Raw genomic sequence first — 9,720 nt, 5'->3', positions numbered from 1 at the left:
GTGAAAGCTAAGCTCACCAAAAGGTAGGCTGTAAGAGGTCAGGCTTGCAATTTCCCCCGAACAAGCCAGAGAGAATTGGCTTGTACTTTCCAATCAAATCTAATCTAATTGTATTAGTCATGTACACAGTTTACAGCAGGTATAAAAGGTGTAGCGAAATGCTTGTGTGCTAGCACCTTCAACGTAACAGTACAGTAAGCAATATAATTACTGGAGTCAAATCAAGGAATAGTAGAACTAGTATGCATAGTAAGAGCCTGGTATGTACACAATAGAATAATAGATCATGAATGTGCTGTCAAGTGTGACTGTGCTTACAAATGTAAAGTGGGTAGTGTCTTCTGGTTGTGCAGTTGAATAAATAGTATATACTTGTGCATGCATGCATGCGTGTGTGTGTGTGTGTGTGTGTGTGTGTGTGTGTGTGTGTGTGTGTGTGTGTGTGTGTGTGTGTGTGTGTGTGTGTGTGCTTCATTACCTCTGCTAATTCTACTGTTAACACTGTTATCACTAGAATTGGCACTATCATTGCTTTCTCCTGAAAAGAGTATTCTGCATGAGTAGGGGAGACCAGGGTTGGTTGTCACACTTTTTACTCTTGTGTGTATTTCTCAGCACCTGTATATCTTACAAGACTCTTTTCAATATTAGGAGAAAGACCAAAGTCTTGGGTTGAAATGGAGACCTTTTATATCATCATATCTTATTCCAATATGGAGTTATAAGCCATCAAACACACTCTGTCCACTTGTGACAACCAGCCCCATCGCAGGGTTGGATGTCACACAGAATGGGGTTGGATGTCACACAGAATGGGGTTGGATGTCACACAGAATGGGGTTGGATGTCACACAGAATGGGGTTGGATGTCACACAGAATGGGGTGGAGGTCACAATGTCACTTTTTTTTAACAGGAAATGAAGCAATGTGGCATATGGCCTTTCTTTGATCAAATTATATTTACTAACAAAATTCAGCATTTTGTGTCTTGAGAACAACATATTGAGTAAATGTGTTTGTGTATGAATGTGTGGGTGTGTGACAGAAAGAAATGTGTATAAGAGAGAGGCAATGAAGGGATCTCTTCATAGCACATACTGTATGAGCTTGGGATTTATTGTATACTGGCAGTGGCAATGTTGATAGTGACAACCAACCCCACATTCCATGTGACACCCATCCCCAACAACATAATTGTTCATGGATACTCCCATAATTCAAACGTTTCTAAAGAAAATTCCAAGATATATTTTTTTTAATTTTCACCTATGAAAAACACAAATTCCCATCAGCTCACTGTTTTGTCATGCTGACATGAATTTACCAGGTGGATGAGTTCTTAAGGATCAACCCCTTTTCTTCAATGTTCGCCTTTCTCTTAAATAATTATGAATAGATCCACCATTGAGCACAAAAACATCACTTGTTACAGAATATTTTACATTGAAATAACATCTGTCAGACAAACCATGCCTGACAACATGATCCAATAAGACAGAAAAATAGAAGAACATTTAAAGGCTGTGGACATTGTGAACTGCAGTCAAGGGTGTGTGAAAGAATCAATGATTTGACAAATCTAACTGCCTGTAACTCAGGCCCTGACGCAAGGATATGCATATTCTTGGTACCATTTGAAAGGAAACACTTTGGCGTCTGTGGAAATGTGAAAGGAATGTAGGAGAATATAACACAATAGATCTGGTAAAAGATAATACAAAGAAAAAAACAACCGTTCTTTTGTATTTTTTTGTACCATCATCTTTGAAATGCAAGAGAAAGGCCATCATGTATTATTCCAGCCCAGCTGCAATTTAGATTTTGTCCACTAGATGGCAGCAGTGAATGTGCAAAGTTTTAGACTGATCCAATGAACCATTGCATTTATGTTCAAAATGTTGTTTCAAGACAGCCCAAATGTGCCTAATTGCTTTATTAATAACTTTTCATGTTCAAAACTGTGCACTCTCCACAAACAATAGCAATGTATTCTTTTACTGTAATAGATACTGTAAATTGGACAGTGCAGCTAGATTAACAAGAATTTAAGATTTCTGCCAATATCAGATATGTCTATGTCCAGATATGTCTATGTAACTTACAACCTCATGCTAATCGCATTAGCCTAAGTTAGCTCAACGTCCCGCAGGGGACCCACCGATCCTGAAGAAGTTTTAAATGAATTCACACATTTTAACTTTCAAATGATTACACAACTCCGTTTAGATTGGGAGTAAATAGCACTGAGACAACCAACCCGGTCTCCCCTAACTTATAGAAGTTAGAATAGTGATTCAAACCTTTAATTGTGTCCTTTTTGTTTTGTTTGGGATTCACAGTGACTGAAATACAGTGTGCATTGTTAGGTTAAAATGTGGGTGAGTCAGGAAAATAATGACTGTAAAATGTCAATGGATAAAAAAGAAATGCGTCATTGCTGTTAGAGAAAGTAACGACCACCCATTAGTATAACGCTGTGGACTATTCACAATTCTGTTTCAGAGCATCCAAAAGGGTTATGTTGTTGTGCGGGTGCTGTTTGTTTCAATAGGACTAAATCACACGTTAGTAGTAGATCCTCGATAATATCGTCATACCGAGCATGTGCAGGCCTATCTATTCTATTATACTACCTATTTCTCATCATAAAGCGACAGAAATAATTGTACATAAATATCTGTTTTAGGGGAGAAGCTGTTTAGAATCGATGGCTGAAATGTGATACATGACACGACACATGTAAACACATTCACAGGCTGTTGTTTGCCAAAAAAATACATGGCGATTTCCGTTGAGCAGTTACCGGTGCGCATGCAGCTGCCCATTACCAAGCTTGCAGAAGTGCCTCTCTTTTTGACAGATAGGCCTATCTATTAAAAGCTGCTGACGTCAAAAGCGACTGCCATCTTTGACTAGGGCAGAGCTGCTGCGTTCCATTGAAGAACTCAGGAGGTATCAACCACGCGCAGTGCCTTTGCAGCAATCCAGTCCATACAGAACGGGAGTGATATCGGTTCGTTGTTGAAATACTCAGACATTTCCTCCTGCTGACTGCAAGCCACCGACCACGGCACAGGTAGGAGAACACTTTAGATTTCTCTATTCTATTATAACGCAAATGTTTTATTTTCGGGGGTTTTCACCAAAATATTTTCAGTACAAAATGAAGTACTCGGTTTTGAATTGTGAAGCCGTTTTCGATTGAGAGCATCGGAGGATATGTTTTGATAAACCCGGCATGACGGTAGCACTTGATTAATAAAGGTTTATTCGTTGACTTTTTGTTTAATTCGCATGCCTGATTTTGAAATATATCAATTATAGGCTATGTGTATTGTTATTAGAGAAAGGCATCCCGGGGTTTGCCTCTTTCTAATTACATGAACCTTGTGCTGTGCGTGTAAATCTCCACGAGCAGTCGATTTTCTGAAATTGAAGGATGCTGTATGTGCTAATGCGTAAGGTGTGGGCGTTTTCTGCGTTTCAGCACCTTGGACAATGACAGCTGGGGCTCGGCTGCGCTGTTGTCTCTCGCTCTCAAACTCTCTCAGAAAATAAACAGACCAACACGCACAATAAATTAAACAAAGACACGGCATTCTGCTTTATTAGATATTCAAAACGTATTAGATATGACTTGTTGTGTTTTGCACCAGCATGCTTTGAAACGTGTGTATATTTAGAAGCTTTTGGGGATTTTGCGCAGAGCTGGTTTATCACTCCCGCGAGTGAAGCTTAAGAGGATGGTATTTTACGACCGCTTCTCAAATATGGGTAGGCAGCAGCCCACTGCTGATGCCGCAGTGGAATCGTGAATGATAGTAAGTCTATCAAATCAAAAGTGGGGGTGATTTAGTGCAGATTTAGAGCCTCATGTGCGTTAAAAATACAGTTGGGGAGAAACATCCCAAAGGGGTGAAAGAAGGGGTCCTCAATTGATTTAGGGAATGTCATTATAGTAAACTGCGCCAGAGTGTGTCGATGGGAGGAGGGAGGGGAGGGGGGTAAACAGGGGAGACACGACCGACAATCTTCATGAATATGCCACTATATATGTACGTCCGTCCGTGCTCGCTGGCTGTAGCCTACTCAGTTTGTTGCGTCAAAATGGCCACATCCCTGCCATGCCATTTAGGTGACGAGGCATCGGTAATTACAGTCTGTGTCTTCCCGGTGCTAGAGGATGGGCGGGGGCTCGAGGCGAGAAGAGCGGGGGAGGACGGTGAAATCCGCACTATGACATCCTATAGCCCCCATCCATCCACACCATCCTATACGTATATGCACTGCGCTTCGACTACATCAAACCACAGATGAGATCCTTAGATCGTCGACTTGTCAAGCACGAAGCATGTGGTGAAATTGACACCAAATCTGTTATGATGTATGTGCATTTAAATGGTCTTCTCTCCATCATGGCTTAATGGATCGTTGTTGATTGCTGACCAGACCTTTAAGGTTTGCGGCAAATGAGTTATTTAGGTCACGTGCTCCTCTACGTGCTCTTCTTCGCAGATCGCACCTGGAAATACCCTTTTTAGATTTCAGCACCACGTGATGTTGGACCACCGTCGCATCTCCCCATTGCTCTACCTGAGAGTTTTCAGTCTCTTGTGCCATAACGTCAGAGGGAAAGACAGAGACAGAGACAGAAAGAAAGAGACAGAGAGAGAATATCAAAATGGAGAAGCTAGTAACAGGCCGTTAGATATGAGAGGAATCCAGCATTGAATGGAGTGTTGAGAGGCCCCTTGTTGAGCTGACAAATAAAAGAACATGCACGCATGCTTTCGGTTGACATGGCTGCTATAGCCTACCATATCGCATCATGCGGCTTCCATCGGTTTGACTGCAGAGCGTGGGCGGCACTATAGGGCTTTTTCCACGAGTAAATGGTGACTCATATACCATCACCCAGCGGTAGCGGTTGATTGTTTGTCGGAACAGCCTATTGTTCATTTATTTAGCTGCTCTCATTCTCTCTCTCGCTATGTGTGTCTGGTATACCGAGCTGAAATCTATAGAATCAATCCAATGCCTCGGAAATCAATGGTTTTTGAAGACTTTCTGAACTGTGCATTGTGCGTATTGGTGCATGCGTCTATCCCAATTTTTTTCTGAGCATATACTCTCCAGATATCAGTAAATGACTGTCGACATTACCAAATGTCCCCCTAAAAAGCTATACTGAAATGGACATTTGGCCAAGAAGTCCGTTGGGAGTGAATCATTTCAGAACATTTAACTTATATCACAATCTATATGATTGCAGCCTTGGATTAATTAATTCACCTTTTTTTGCCAAACATACCAACGAATAAATGCCTCACTGTTACTGATTGATAATGATGCTTGTCAACTGAAAGAAACATGGTATTGTACTGTAATTCAACATGCATTTGTGATGTACTGTATGCCTTAAGGAAGCTAAAGAATCGTGCATTTTGCTCTGCTTTTTAATTTGATATAAGAATCACAATATCATATCATTCAGTTTCAAGCGAAATAGTCGATGTCAGGGGGACTGTGTGTGATGGTATCTCCATAATGAGGTCTGTATTGATGTTGAGTAATGTACTGTTCTGACCAACGGAGACTAGTGGACGCTATTCTAGGTTCATGGCCCTGGAAAAGGACTGTAGATTCGGTTTTCTGTCAGGAAGTACTGTATTTTGCATCCCAAAGGGCACAGTATTCCATATTTAATGCACTACTTTTGGCCTGGGCCCATAGGGCTCGGGTCAAAAGTAGTGCACTATGTAGGGAATATGGTGCCATTTGCAAAATATGTGTGGAGATTGACTGTATTGATATCATAATCTGGCAATTTTTGTGTAGGCTATTATCAATTCAGAAACCTATAAGATCTAACACATACGTGGAAACATTAAAGTATGTCGCATGATAAGATTCAATCCAACACTATGTTTAAGCTTTTCAGAGTATGTATAGGCTTCTGTCAGGTACAGCGTATTCTGTTTCGCTACATAACAGAGGCCTCCAGTAGCATCAGTTTCACCAAGAGAGTTAACCTTGCCTTTGACCTGATGACAGTAGTGGAACAGGAGGGGGAGGGGAGAGGATTTGGCATCTACTCTTTACCACAAGGGAGCTAGTCTCATTTTCCCTGAGACAATCAGGTAGTAAACAATAAGACAAAATGGCTGCTGCTGTAGAGCAGAGGAAGCTGTGGCGATGTCCGAAGATTGAGGACGTTGGCGCGTTCCCTCCGTCACTGCCTATGACACATGGCTGGGACATATCGATGGAAGAATCTCTCGATAACAAGTCTGCATCATCCCTGGGACAAAGGAGTTGTTAGAAGATGTAGAATTCTTCTATAAACAAAAGCCCCCTCGTCTTTATAGTGAAGATGAAACAGAGAAGCTATGATGTCACCTTGCGCTGCAGTTTTTGAGATAGTTGTATAATGTTATGTAGGCTCCATGTTATGTAGGCTTCATGTTATGTAGGCTCCATGTTATGTAGGCTTCATGTTATGTAGGCTCCATGTTATGTAGGCTTCATGTTATGTAGGCTTCATGTTATGTAGGCTTCATGTTATGTAGGTTCCATGTTATGTATGCTCCATGTTATGTAGGCTTCATGTTATGTAGGCTTCATGTTATGTAGGCTCCATGTTATGTAGGCTCCATGTTATGTAGGCTCCATGTTATGTAGGCTTCATGTTATGTAGGCTCCATGTTATGTAGGCTCCATGTTATGTAGGCTCCATGTTATGTAGGCTTCATGTTATGTAGGCTCCATTTTATGTAGACTCCATGTTATGTAGGCTCCATGTTATGTAGGCTTCATGTTATGTAGGCTCCATGTTATGTAGGCTCCATGTTATGTAGGCTCCATGTTATGTAGGCTCCATGTTATGTAGGCTTCATGTTATGTAGGCTCCATGTTATGTAGGCTTCATGTTATGTAGGCTCCATGTTATGTAGGCTCCAACTAATGATTCCATTTGGCTGACAGTCATATAGTTATATTTCCTGCAAATGTCAGAGTCATCAACGTGGTTGTTGGTTTTGATGTACTTTACTGAGCTGCATTGCACTATTCAGCTATTCAATCAATCAAATTGTGTTTATATAGCAAGAAACCTAACCCATGGACCCCCACAGAGCATGTTGCTAACAATTATTCATTGGTAATAATAGTGAGAGAGGCTGGAGTCACTCTGGGGGCTGTTCCCATCTGAGCTCTTCTTCTCTGGTGCTACTGGGGTTTTTCCCATGATCCACTCCTCCCACCACCCACCAATCAGAGAAGGGGCTGATGGTCCTCAGAATTATGCAAAAGAGAAGATAATGGCGAATGAAAGGATTAGTGAGAGAAAGAGAGAGAGCAGAGGAAGAGAGATTGTACCTTTAATCTATACTGCAATGACAATGCAACAAAACATTTAATCCACTGCAGGTACAGTAGTACATCTACTAAATGTTTACTTTCGAGTATAGATGGCCAAATCTGACGAGGGTGAATTATCCTTGGTAAATATCGTTTGTCTTCTTGTTGTTGGACCTTCTCCAAATCATACAGCACACATATCATAAAAGCTTTTGTAAAGAATATTTGTTGGTTTTCATAGACCTCATAAACTATCTCTGTTTTTAAAACATTACATTGGTCAGTGATGACAAGACATATGGTGTGAGCAGGCCTGCCAGTAACAAGGTATGACGCAGACTGCAACAGTAGTAAGTCTCGTGCTGCAAGTTGCTGTGACCACAGATATCATCTTCCCAGTCAGGTGTATGATGGAAGGATTCCTCTGTGTTGAGTTACGAGGCATATGATTGGTTGAAACCTCCCTGGTTTCGGACATCGCCATCGAATCCCTTCTTCAGTGAGCCACGTTAACCAAGTCATCTGGTCTAGTCAACATGAATGTGCTTGGGCCGTTCACCATTACATATCCTATAGTGAGCTCAGGTGGCTGACAATAGGCTAGATACACATTAGTATTGTGTTGACTCTGGGCTGCATTCAACACCATTACTGTATCCTATTCAGAAGCCAATGAAGCGTGGCGAGTCTCTGTTGTGATATTGTTGCTCTACCTTTGTCAATCTGAGGCTGGGTAATTTATGATGCTGCAGTGCAGGCAGAGGGGGTTCTGGTAGATTATGCCAGGGTTTTTCTGGCTTGTAAACAACTCAGTTGTCTGCCCTAAGATTGGAAGGTTGGGGGTTCGATCCCCAGGCAAGTCATATAAAAGACAGTAAAAAATAATAATAATGGGACCCTATGTGTTTCTGCTTGGCTCAGCATTAAGGAGATAGATTGGAGGTAAGGCGCTTGGCACTCAGCATTAAGGAGATAGATTGGAGATAAGGCGCTTGGCTCAGCATTAAGGAGATAGATTGGAGGTAAGGCGCTTGGCACTCAGCATTAAGGAGATAGATTGGAGGTAAGGCGCTTGGCACTCAGCATTAAGGAGATAGATTGGAGGTAAGGCGCTTGGCACTCAGCATTAAGGAGATAGATTGGAGGTAAGGCGCTTGGCACTCAGCATTAAGGAGATAGATTGGAGGTAAGGCGCTTGGCACTCAGCATTAAGGAGATAGATTGGAGGTAAGGCGCTTGGCTCAGCATTAAGGAGATAGATTGGAGGTAAGGCGCTTGGCACTCAGCATTAAGGAGATAGATTGGAGGTAAGGCCCTGTGATAGACTAGTATCCTGTCCAGGGGGTTACTTGTACATCACACTATAGAAACAGGAGATTGGCTCTTGCTGTTGTGAGCCAAGGCTACTTACTTTATTCTGGCTTGCACATACTGTTCCTAGAACTGCCTGATCAGAATTCATAGTGAATGAGTAATGACCCTCTGTCTGTATGCAATACATTGGCTTTATTGTCATATCACTGCCTGGGATTGGATCTTTCTCCTCTCTCTCTCTTTCTCTCTTTCTCTCTTTCTCTCTTTCTCTTTCTCTCGCCTGCACGCATGCATGTGCGTGCACACACACATTTGATTTGCCTGAGAGATTTTGATTTGATCTAATCTGTGTGTGTGTGTGTTCTTCGTATAACCGTAATATGATAATGATGCAGATGTTGGTTCACTGAGCTAAAGCATCATGGGAATATAGAGAATATCAATTAGGGACAATTGTAGGTAACATGCTTCAATTTCCTGCCTGGCCAATCAGCTCAATGCATATTTGTCTTGACTGGATTTACACTCATAATTACTTATTTTTCTCTCCATCTGAAGTCTTTTTCATAGTGGATTATGCACATCTCTCTCTTTTGCTTGCTGCTAGTAACATGTAATTAATAGTAGGTTAGAACATGCTTATTACATGTATTAACACTTATTAATGTTAATATTTAATCATGAGGGATTGGACAGAAGAAGAAGGGGAAGATAAGAAGAACAGCAGTACACTCTTAGAGATCCTGTATGTAATTCAATGAGCGCACTAGGGAATAATACGCTGTCATTCAGACATAGCCATTACTATTAGATATTGTGAGTGAGGGTCTTGTCAGAATGTGTTTCTTGGCCCGGGGGCCCACTAATTGCTTTTTAATGTCTTTGTCTTTATGACTCCTCAAATATTTAACAGCCTCTAATGCTGCCACTTCTTAGCTACTGAGGCTGCTATCGCTGGACAACTGAGAAATTACATTTTGGGGCTTATTTGACTGATTCATGGCAATTTTCCCCACATAATTCAATGTGTCCCAGATGACAGCCTA

General features: G+C 41.5%; 1 protein-coding gene across 1 annotated transcript in view; it reads left to right on the top strand.

Annotated features, from left to right (window-relative positions):
* Positions 1 to 2,921: 2,921 nt before the first annotated feature.
* LOC115167648 (synaptosomal-associated protein 25-A) overlaps positions 2,922 to 9,720 on the top strand; it is a 35,335-nt gene continuing 28,536 nt past the window's right edge. Inside the window, exon 1 of the mRNA XM_029722298.1 lies at positions 2,922 to 3,077. The gene's annotated coding sequence lies outside the window, so the exon portion shown is untranslated. The remainder of the gene's footprint in view (positions 3,078 to 9,720) is intronic.

The sequence above is a fragment of the Salmo trutta genome, chromosome 1 (assembly GCF_901001165.1).
Source record: "Salmo trutta chromosome 1, fSalTru1.1, whole genome shotgun sequence".
Taxonomy (NCBI): domain Eukaryota; kingdom Metazoa; phylum Chordata; class Actinopteri; order Salmoniformes; family Salmonidae; genus Salmo; species Salmo trutta.
The sequence above is the reverse complement of the archived record's forward strand: the minus strand, read 5'-3'. Positions and strand labels throughout refer to the sequence as shown.